The sequence below is a fragment of the Pteropus alecto genome, unplaced genomic scaffold, assembly GCF_000325575.1.
Source record: "Pteropus alecto unplaced genomic scaffold, ASM32557v1 scaffold98, whole genome shotgun sequence".
NCBI classification, from domain to species: domain Eukaryota; kingdom Metazoa; phylum Chordata; class Mammalia; order Chiroptera; family Pteropodidae; genus Pteropus; species Pteropus alecto.
The window spans coordinates 23298390-23308690 of NW_006443570.1; the positions used below are offsets into that span (position 1 = coordinate 23298390).

Below are 10301 nucleotides of genomic sequence, written 5' to 3' on the forward strand. Positions count from 1 at the left end.
TTTTGTCTTTATGAGATTTAATAGAGATGATTCAATAGCAGATTTATCAGGTATGAACATACAACATCCTGTTTGGGTAATGGCACAGGTGTTTCCTTGTGAGGCAGTAATAATGTCCAAAGCTTCCTATTTTGGGGGACAGCTTTTTTCATTAGAGATATTTTAGTGTTCAATAAGGACAGGCTTTGTGTAAAGCTTGCTGGGTGAATTGAGTAAGGGCTTCTATGTGTGTTATAATGTCCTCTAGACCAATGGAAGGAACAAAAATGGTGGCCAGATGATCACACCAGTGGAAAACAGAATGTATCCATCTGGCCTTGAGAAGAGGAAGGTTGGCAATAGCTGTTACTGTGGGGGCAGATTCTCCTCTGTGCTGAGGGAAAACCCAGGTGCAGGAGCTCAACCACCCAGGTGGATGCCATGGCCAAAGACTTGTGCCGTGTAACTACTGGGTCCCACTCGGGGCTACCTGGTGGCGTGACCGGTCAGCATCAAACTAGTTGCTATCCTTTAGTGTGACAGAATGACTGCGTAATTCCAGTGATATCCATTTCATATTTCTAGTGCAACTGGTTTTGTTCTGTTTAGAGTGATGTTTTTGTTCCCAACGTAGGAGGGTTGCCCAGCGGGGCTCAAATGTCCATAACCAGGGTGGCCATATAAATCTCTCCCATATCCTGTCATAGTCATGGCTCAAATGGTGGTATTTTTAGGACCCTTTCGGTCAGCAGTTTGAGGGTCTGCATGTGTAGTTTGAAAGACAGAAAAAGAAACCCATACTCAGTGTTACTGATAGTGTGTGGTACAGAACAGGTTTCTGGATCAGTGTTGAGAATATCAGATGAATTAAGAATATGAGTCCCAGGTTGCTTTTCCTTAATATACCACTTTAGGGCCTTCCAGTCCCTTCTAGAGTGGTGATGCCTACTATGGTAATTCCGACAAGCTGGAGAGGGGCAGCTGCCCCCACACCAAGCAATTGGATTTGTTCCTTTGTGAGACATATGTGGGCCCACTGACGAAAGGTATTTCCATTGTGTGTCTATCCTGTGACTGGACATCATGGGAGCACAGAAGCCTAAGGTCAAAAAGACATATTTAAAAGGAACTTGTATGGGAAGATCTTTCCCTTCTAAAAGAATACACTTGTGGCCTGATCCTTAGATGTTAATGTGACTGCAGCTTTAGGAACCTGACAGTATTTGCAAACCACGTATCTGATATGTGCTTAATATCCAAAGTATGTAAGGAACTCATACAACTCAATAGCAAAAAAATTCTAAATAGCTTGATTTAAAAAATGGGCTAACTATTCTCAGAAGAATAGTTACACATAGCCAAAAGGTATATGCAAAGGTGCTTAACATCACTAATCATCAAGGAAATGCAAATCAAAACCACAGTGACCTATCATCTCACACCTGTTAGGATGGTTATTATAAAGACAAAAGATAAGTAAAGGCAAGAATGTGGATAAAAGAGACTTCTTACTGATTTTTTATAACATTGCTTTACCCTATTATTTAAATGGTTGCATAGTGTTCTACTTTATGGATATAGGAGTGGTTATTTAATCAGTTTCTCTTAGGACAGGTATGGAGTTAGTTTTCGTAGCTCTCCTCACCTTTTTCATTTCCCCAAAATATAACAGTATTTTCAGTTATGTGAACAATCAGGGTTTACTAGTGATTATAATGATATAAATTTTGTTCACTGTAAAGATGAGTAGAATTTCATTTTCTTGTTCAGTTTAGTGTCTTCCCCCGAGAGAATAGTTACCTCAATTTTACTTTGCCTACTTTCTCTCATACGTAGACTCATTTCTTTCCTGAAGATCTGTGGGACTTCCTTTTATCCTGGCATGGAGCCCTTTGTCTTTTGCTTCATCTGGCCTGGTTGCTTGCTCAGCCTCCTGTACAGCCATTATCCTGGGACTTCTGTTTTGCTGCTCTCCTGAGTTAAATCTGTGACTTTTCTGGATCCTATGAACTCCTTGTTAATTTATTCCCTGATTCTGCTGGGGCTGGTCCCCTAGTAGCTTCTAAATAAGAATGGAGGACAAACTTTTTGAGTCCTTTCTTATCTGAAAATATCTGTTCTGCCTGTAATAATAGATTATTAGTTTGGCTGGAATTTCTGGGTTGAAAATATATATTTCTCCAGAATTTTGAAGGCATTGCTCCACTGTCTTCTAGCAACCAGAATAACTATTCTGATTCTTAAGCTTTTATAGTTGATTATACTATATTTCTTTTCTGGACGCATTTATGTTCTGCACATGCAGTTGATCTGAAATTTCTTGGTGATATATAAGTCCTGGTGTGAGTTTTAAATAGATTGCTTTCATTGTTTTGGGCACTTAGTGAACTTTTCAGCCTTGATGTATGTGACCTAAGGTAGAGAAATTTTTATTTCTTTGATTTTATTGCAAGTTTATAATCCCATGTAAATTTAAGATCAACTTTTCTAGTCCCTCCTCCCCAATTTTTTGAATTTTTATTAGGATCATATTAAAGTTATAATTTAATTTAGGGAGATTTGGCATCTTTATTATATTCAACTTTCCTGTCCACAAACAGAGAATATATATATATCTTTCTATTCTTTCCAGTTTTCTTTTATGTATCTCAGTGGCCTATAGAAGAAACCGAACATTTCTTGTCAAATTTATGTATAGTTATTCTTCCTTTTTTGCTGCTGTTATACATGGGAGCTTTTTATTCCTATTATATTTTCTACCCAGTTCTTTGCATGTGGAAACATTATTATTTTTGGATATTTTTTGTACCCAGCCAAATTATGCTATTCTCTTATTGTTACTAAAGGACTTCTTTAGTAACAATAAGTAGTTTCTAACAATAGTAGTTTCTAAAGGACTTCATTTTTTTTCAAGTATACAATCCACATAGCCTCCATATAACACATTTTTGCCTTCCCTCTTCCAATGAAGGGGATCTTTTACCTCCACATCTTTTAAGTTTTTGATGCTAGCATAGAGGAAAGCTATAGTATTCTTTTTCTTTTTTTTCCCCTTTATTTCTCTATACCCACACACGACACATTCTACACACAAATATATCTTTCTTCCAGATAGCTTACTGAATTCTTTAGTTTTTATTGGATTTTTTGATTTTTCAAGTGTAAATCATTTCATCTGAAATGATATTTTCTTTCCAATTTTTACTGCCCTACTCCCTGTAAGTTCTTAAAGCTCAGTCAGGTACTCCAAAACATTAAATGAAATCGCTGAGAGCAGAAATATTTGTATTCATCTTGACTTTACTAGGAATGCTTCTGGTGTTTCACACATCATGAAATTGTGGTTTCTGAGCCTTTATTAAATTAAGGTTTCTTTAAATCCCTAGTTTACTGAGAATTTCATTTTTCTTTTTAAACTCAGTAATCAGTATTAAATTTTATCAAGTGCCTTTGCTTATCTAAGGATGTGATTGATCACTGTCATTGTGCATTGTTCTCTTAATGTAATCCTGTACTTAATCCGATAATATTTCGTTTAGATCCTTGCATCAAATACCTTCACTCATGAGAAAGCCTGGCTGTGGGAGCGGGCGCCTGGTGGTGGTGGTGGTGGTGGGTAGGACTATTTTGCTCCTTGTTGGGTGGGGCGGGTAGGCAGGATCATCCTTTTTTTCTGAATTTGAGGAATATTGGAAGATCGGAATTTTGCTTTTAAAAATGACGCTTGGGACCTTTGCCCGTCAGCCGCGGGATGGCGCACAAAACCTTCGAGTCAGCAGGTGACACAGCGGGGGACAGAGCGCCGACCTCTCTGGGCTTTTCTTTAGCTGGTTCTGCGGGAGACCCGCCTTTCCGGTCTCCCCATTGGCTATCGGCCTCAATGTTCCTTCTTACTTTCTTTTTGTTGACATAACTCCTTTTTCTTGTCTTCCCAAACCCAGGCTCAGGGTACATCTCCTGCCTGGCCCTGCCCCGTGGCTCGGTTTGCTTCTCTCTGATCTCCCACCAACCAGTGTTTACAGAACACTGCTGTACTCAGTGGGTGCCGTATGAAGTGTGTTTTGCGCCCGAAAGCAATGAACTCTAGGGCAGGAAGGGACTCCGGACTACCTGACAAGGCGAATAATTGTGATTCTGTAGTGGGAGCAGCAATAACATAACTCCCTGGGTCAGATAGCAGTGATGGGTGTATTATCTGCAAGTGGGAGGGACAGAGTATGGAAGGTTGTGTTTGGAGACAGAGAAATGTCCTGAGTAGCTAGTGAAATCTGGGGAAGACAGGGAACACTTGCCCAGAAGGCAGCTGCTGAGTTCCCTTATCCTAACCAAAATTCTTATCTACACCCAACTCTTAGGAAAACAGTGTGGAATGCAAGTCTCCATATTAACTTCCACCCCCCCTCAAGCAGGTGATTTGCAGAAACAAAGGACAATTAAATAGAGAATCTCAGCTACAGACACAAGTACATACATTAAGAATCACCAGCCATTTCAAAAGCACGAAATCCATGAAAGTGTGATGATAAACAACAGACAGACAAAAAGGAGAAGCTTACCAAGGAAATAGACCCAAAAAAGCATAAGAACGGGATTTTAAGACAAGTATAACAGTATCTTCAGAGAAATATGGGAGGGTAGCACATCCATGAAACAAAGACAGTCATTATGTAAAACTATTGATTAGCAATCGTGCAAATGAAAAATGTAATTGTTAAAAAGTGAATAAATGGCCCAAGTAGCAGAATGGACTCAGCTGAAGAATAAAGTAATGAGATAAAAATCAAGCTGATGATTTTCCCTAAGACAGGACACATAGGGATAAAGAGATGTGAAATATTAAATGTCTGAGGGCAGGTGGTTCACTTCCAGCTATGACCCTGGGTCAGAGGTTGGAAACTAAGCTCTGTTTATGAATGAACAGAGCTTTCTCAGCTCATTTACTTTTTATATACAGGAAGCTCAGTTCCAGATCCCACTGACATGAGTCCTCTAACTTTAACGCCTGTCTCTATGGGAGTTAAAATTCCATCTCCTAAAGTTCCCAGTAGTCCCAGAGGCCGCTGATTCAATTCTTTACTGCTCAGAGTTCACTCTTCACTTCTGGCATCTGGTCGTTTTTCCTTCTAGGCTTTCAAACTTGACTATTTTTAAAATTAAAAGTATATTATCCAGATTTTCTATGTTTTGGAGGGGAAAAAGTGTTTCCCACATCTGATCATTCCTCCCATTTAGAAGTGAAATCAATGGCAAATCAAGCTTTTAGATCATTTAAAATTAAAAAAAATATGAATACTTTCAAACATACAATAAAATATGAGAAATAATTCTAGACATATAGGCACTCCCTACAAAAATTAAATGATATTAATTTGTTACTTTTTTTGGTCACGTCTCTCAAAAAATGTTATAAATACTACCAAAGAATTATCCCAATTCCTTCCCTCCCATTCTGTCCTCTTTCTCAAAGGAACCATTTTCCAGAATTTGATGCGAATCATTTTCAAGCATGTTTGTATTTTAGGAGACAGTTCTTAAACTTGTGGTCTCAGGATATATTTACACTTTAAAAAATTTTGAGGACCCCCAAACCCAAAGAGCTTTTGTTTACATGGATTGTATCTACCAATATTGCCATATTAGAAGGACATTTAATATATTTATTTATTAATTCACTTAAAAAACAATGAAGAGCCTATTATATGTTACCATAAGTAGGATTTTCAATGAAAAGTAATATACTTTCCAAAACAAATATTTAGTGAGAAGAATGACATTGTTTTACATTTTTTTTTCAAATCTTTTAATTATCTGGCTTAATAGAAGATAAATGGATACACATATCCGCTTTTGCATTTATTCTGTGGTGATATCTTATTTTGGTTGAAGTATATAAAGAAAATCTAGACATATAAATACTTGGCAAAGGGAGGAATATTTTAATAGCCTTTTCAGTTAATTGTGGATATTTTTCTATTATACTACATCAAAACTTGAGAAATGGTAGTTTCTTAAAGGTCAGTACCAATGTGGAATCTGATACCATATTAGTGACCTTTTTACATTAAAATCCTTTGGTCTTTCTTGCATTTTGAATTGATCTTTCACCCATGTGTGACTTTGTTACATAATGCATTGCTTATTTGGAAAATATTGGCTCACTGAGTTATCTGAGTTATGCATAACTTCCAAATGTTAGAACATTTTATTATATATTGTTGATATATTTCATTATATGTTGTTGAATATATATGTGTATATATGTATATATATCATCATCATCATCGTCACTGGTCTGATCAGAAAAGGTTTAAAGTATTAGGAAGCTGTAAAGCTCATCATGCTGGATACAAGTTTTCTAAAATTCTATTATTTGCTTGAAAGCTCAAATATTACCAGCAATGGATGCTGTCAGTTGTTATCCTAACAGAGATAAGCTCACTTCCTTTGTTTTTGAGACTATCTGCCAAGCACTTAAGTCTGAATAGCCATTGTTTATCAGTCAGTTGTTACTTCAAATAAAAACTGCTCCTGGATCAGGGCACAAATGTTTTTGAAGCTAGAGCCGTAGACCCCAGGCACTCTGGCTTAGCTGGCACTGAAGCCATGGTGGCTGCTGCTTTGGATCCTCATGGTGGATTTGCTAGACATGGTTTCTGAAGAAGAGAAGGCTGATGAAAGCTTGAGAGGCTGGAGAGTAGATCTTAGAGGACACCGGCAGCTAGTTGTATAAGGGGCAATAGGCTGGGTTCAGTCCTGGAACGTGACCTTGCAGGTTGGGAAGGGTTGGGCTTTAAAAACATTGAGACCCCCCCAATTAATCTATGACAAGAGAGGCAAGAATATAAAATAGGGAAATGATAATCCCTTCAATAAATGGTGTTGGGCAAACTGGATAGACACAGGTTAAAAAAAAAAAATATGGACCAGTTTCTTACACCATATGCAAAAATAAACTCAAAATGAGTTCGAGACTTAAATGTAAGATCTGAAACCATAGACCTAAAACTCCTAGAAGAAAACATAGGCAATAAACTCTTTGACATCAGTTTTAGCAGTATCTTTTTGGATATGTTTCCTAGGGCAAGGGCAAAAAAAGCAAAAGTAAACAAATAGCACTACATGAAGCTAAAAAGCTTCTACATAGTGCAGGAAACCATCAACAAAATGAAAAGAAAACCTGCTTGATGAGAGAAGATATTTACAAATGATATATTCAATAAGGGGTTCATATCCAAAAAAATAAGGCATTCATACAACTCAGCATCCCCCCAAAACAAATAATCCAATTAAAAAATGTGCAGAGGACCTATGTAGACTTTTCTCCAAAGAAGACATACAGATGGCCAGCAAACATATGAAAAGATGCTCAACATCACTAATCACCAGAGAAATGCAAATTAAAACCATAATGAGATATCACCTCACACATGTCAGAGTGGCTATCATCGAAAAGTCAATGAATAACAAGCATTGGCGAGGATGTAGAGAAAAGATAACCCTTGTGAACTACTGGGATTGTAAATTGGTGCATCCACTATGAAAAACAGTATGGAGATTCCTCAAAAAATTAAAAAATAGAACTACCACGCAACTCAGCAATTCCACTTCTGGGTATTTATCTGAAGAAAACAAAATAATTCAAAAAAATATACTCAGTTTTCTTTTGATGAGTATTTTCTAAACATGTCTGTTTCTATTCTTTCAAGTTTTATGTATTCTTACATTTTCAGTGTGTCTCTCAAATACATATATCTGTATTTAATTTTTAAATTAATCTGTTAAACGTTGCCTATTAACTGAAGAGTTAGATCTATTTATATTTACTATAGTTTTGTCTACTTCCCTCAGTAGAGTTTGAGATCCTTATTCATGTTTGTAATGCAATTTGAGGCCCCTACTGGACATTCGGCAATCATCAGTTGAGTGAATTGATGAATGACTGAATGAACATCAAATCAGTTCAACTCTACCTGTCAAAATCAAGGTCAAATGCTGGCTCTGCTGATTGATCTCTAAAGGATTGCTCTTTCTTTCAAACCGCCACAACCCCGTGACTAACCATCTTATCAGTTACTATTCACTTTCTATTTATTGCATTTTCACAAGGCAGGTTGAACCTAAGTAGAGATTGGGTCTCACAATTACCTCCTCTTCTATGGCCTTCACCACTGCTCCTGTTTATGAATTTGTGTTGATATGCTTGAGAGTTTTCTTTAGAGAGAAGGGTGGAGTTGTTGCATGAAGAAGAGATGGGAAGTGAGAAGCCACATAAATGAAAGACAGGATAGACTTCCCGAGGAAGAAGACTGCCATCTTTCAGAGAAAAAGAATGCAGGAAACACCTCCTCTTCTTCTATGGCCTTCACCACTGCTCCTGTTTATGAATTTGTGTTGATATGCTTGAGAGTTTTCTTTAGAGAGAAGGGTGGAGTTGTTGCATGAAGAAGAGATGGGAAGTGAGAAGCCACATAAATGAAAGACAGGATAGACTTCCCGAGGAAGAAGACTGACATCTTTCAGAGAAAAAGAATGCAGGAAAAAGTCAAGAGAGGCAGTATTGCTTTGGAACTCAAGAAATGAAAGTCAACCCAGAGCAAAGGAGAGGAATCTTTTTGCTATTTTTGTCTAAACCACAGGGTCTGTGTTCAGGGGCACTGTGGGTCAGTACTGAAGCAGGGAGCTCCACCTGGCAGTGCCTCAGGCAAGGGGAGGCCTCACCCAGGACACCTTCACTGCGGGTAGCACAAAGAGTCTTCTGTAAATAGCTTATAGGCAGTTCAGAGAAGGCCAGAGTTCAGAAACATGAGTGGATGTGTGTTAGAGGACACAAGTGACGTCCTGAGGCTATAACTGGATGTATCTGGATAAGGCTGGGACTGAGGTCCTGTGTCAGGCAAGTCGAAGGATTTGATCCTGCAAACTTCTAGTATTAGTGTTAGTGTGACCTTATTTATTGCCATAGCTTGTGAGGTCTGGGGGCCTTTGGGTTACACATACATGTCTTTTCTTCATTGCAGATATATGAGCTCATTCTAAGCTGGAGCTATGTCCTAATCACTCCTGTGTCCCCCATAGGGTAATACTTTGCACATGGTGGAAGAAATGCCTAGTCTTTACTTTAATGCCTTTTCCAAAATTACCCTCACATCAACCTCTCCAGGAAGCCTTTCCTAGGAAGAGTGTTCCCAGAGCCCCATGTATGTCCTTGTTCCTTAGGCTAGAAAGGGTTCATCATGGGGGTGACCACAGCATACATCACTGTGGCTACAGAGTCCTTCATGGAGTAGGTATGGAGGGGCTTCAGATATACCATACAAAGGGTCCCATAGAAGAGGAAGACCACAGCCAAATGAGAGGCACAGGTGGAGAAGGCTTTGTACTTGCTAGAGGCTGATTGTATTCGGAGGATGGCTTTGACAATCCAGACATAGGACATAATAATGATCCCTAAGGGGGTGAAGAAGAATAAACAGCCTGGGATAATCTGCACCGTGTTAATGACTTGGGTGTTGGAACATACAAGACTCAGCAGGACATTTATCTCATAGAAGATGTAGTGGATCTTCTGGGACCCACAGAAGGTTACTCTGGTCATGAGGAAATCACCCAACAGAAGGAGAGCAGCAAAATATAGAGCCCAGGGCTCATGGCTGTGACATAGTGGAGGGCATAGCAGATGGCCACATAATGGTCATATGCTTTATTGCCAAGATGAAGTTATCCAGGGTCACCAAGGAGACAAGGAAGTAGAGCTGCATCAGACACCCCACATAAGAGATGGCTTTGTTCTGGGACTGAAGGTTCACCAATGTCTTGAGGACAAATAAGAGGTTAGTGAAGGAGAAATTGGTCAAGAAGAAGTACACGGGAGTGTGCAAGCATGAGTCAGAGCCGATGGCCAGGATGATGGAGACATTTCCCACCACTGTGACCAGGTACATGGACAGGAACATTTAAAACAGGACCCTCTGGTCTTCAGGACTCTCTGAGGTCCCTGGGAGCAGGAACTTGGAGATCCTACTCTGGTTGCCTCCATCCATTTCCCCACTGTCTGCATCATTAGCACCAACAAACATTTATTAAGTGCACTCAGTTGAATAAGGACATTCAGATAAGTAGTCAGCTATTTTCTTAGCATTAAAACTAAGTAAATTATATATAAAAAAAAAATATATATCTTTTTACATAAGCAACAAAGTAACAACTGATATAAAAGCATTACATGGAAAATCTGTCTTCACTTTAATTATTCCAGCAACTTTTAATCTGGCATACTCAATATTATAGAAATAATGCCTGTGTTTTATTTTAAATCCTCTCAT

The 10301-nt window shown here is 38.5% G+C and overlaps 1 pseudogene; it reads right to left on the reverse strand.

The window, feature by feature from the left end:
• Positions 1-9032: 9032 nt before the first annotated feature.
• LOC102884554 lies at positions 9033-10029 on the reverse strand (annotated as a pseudogene).
• Positions 10030-10301: the final 272 nt, after the last annotated feature.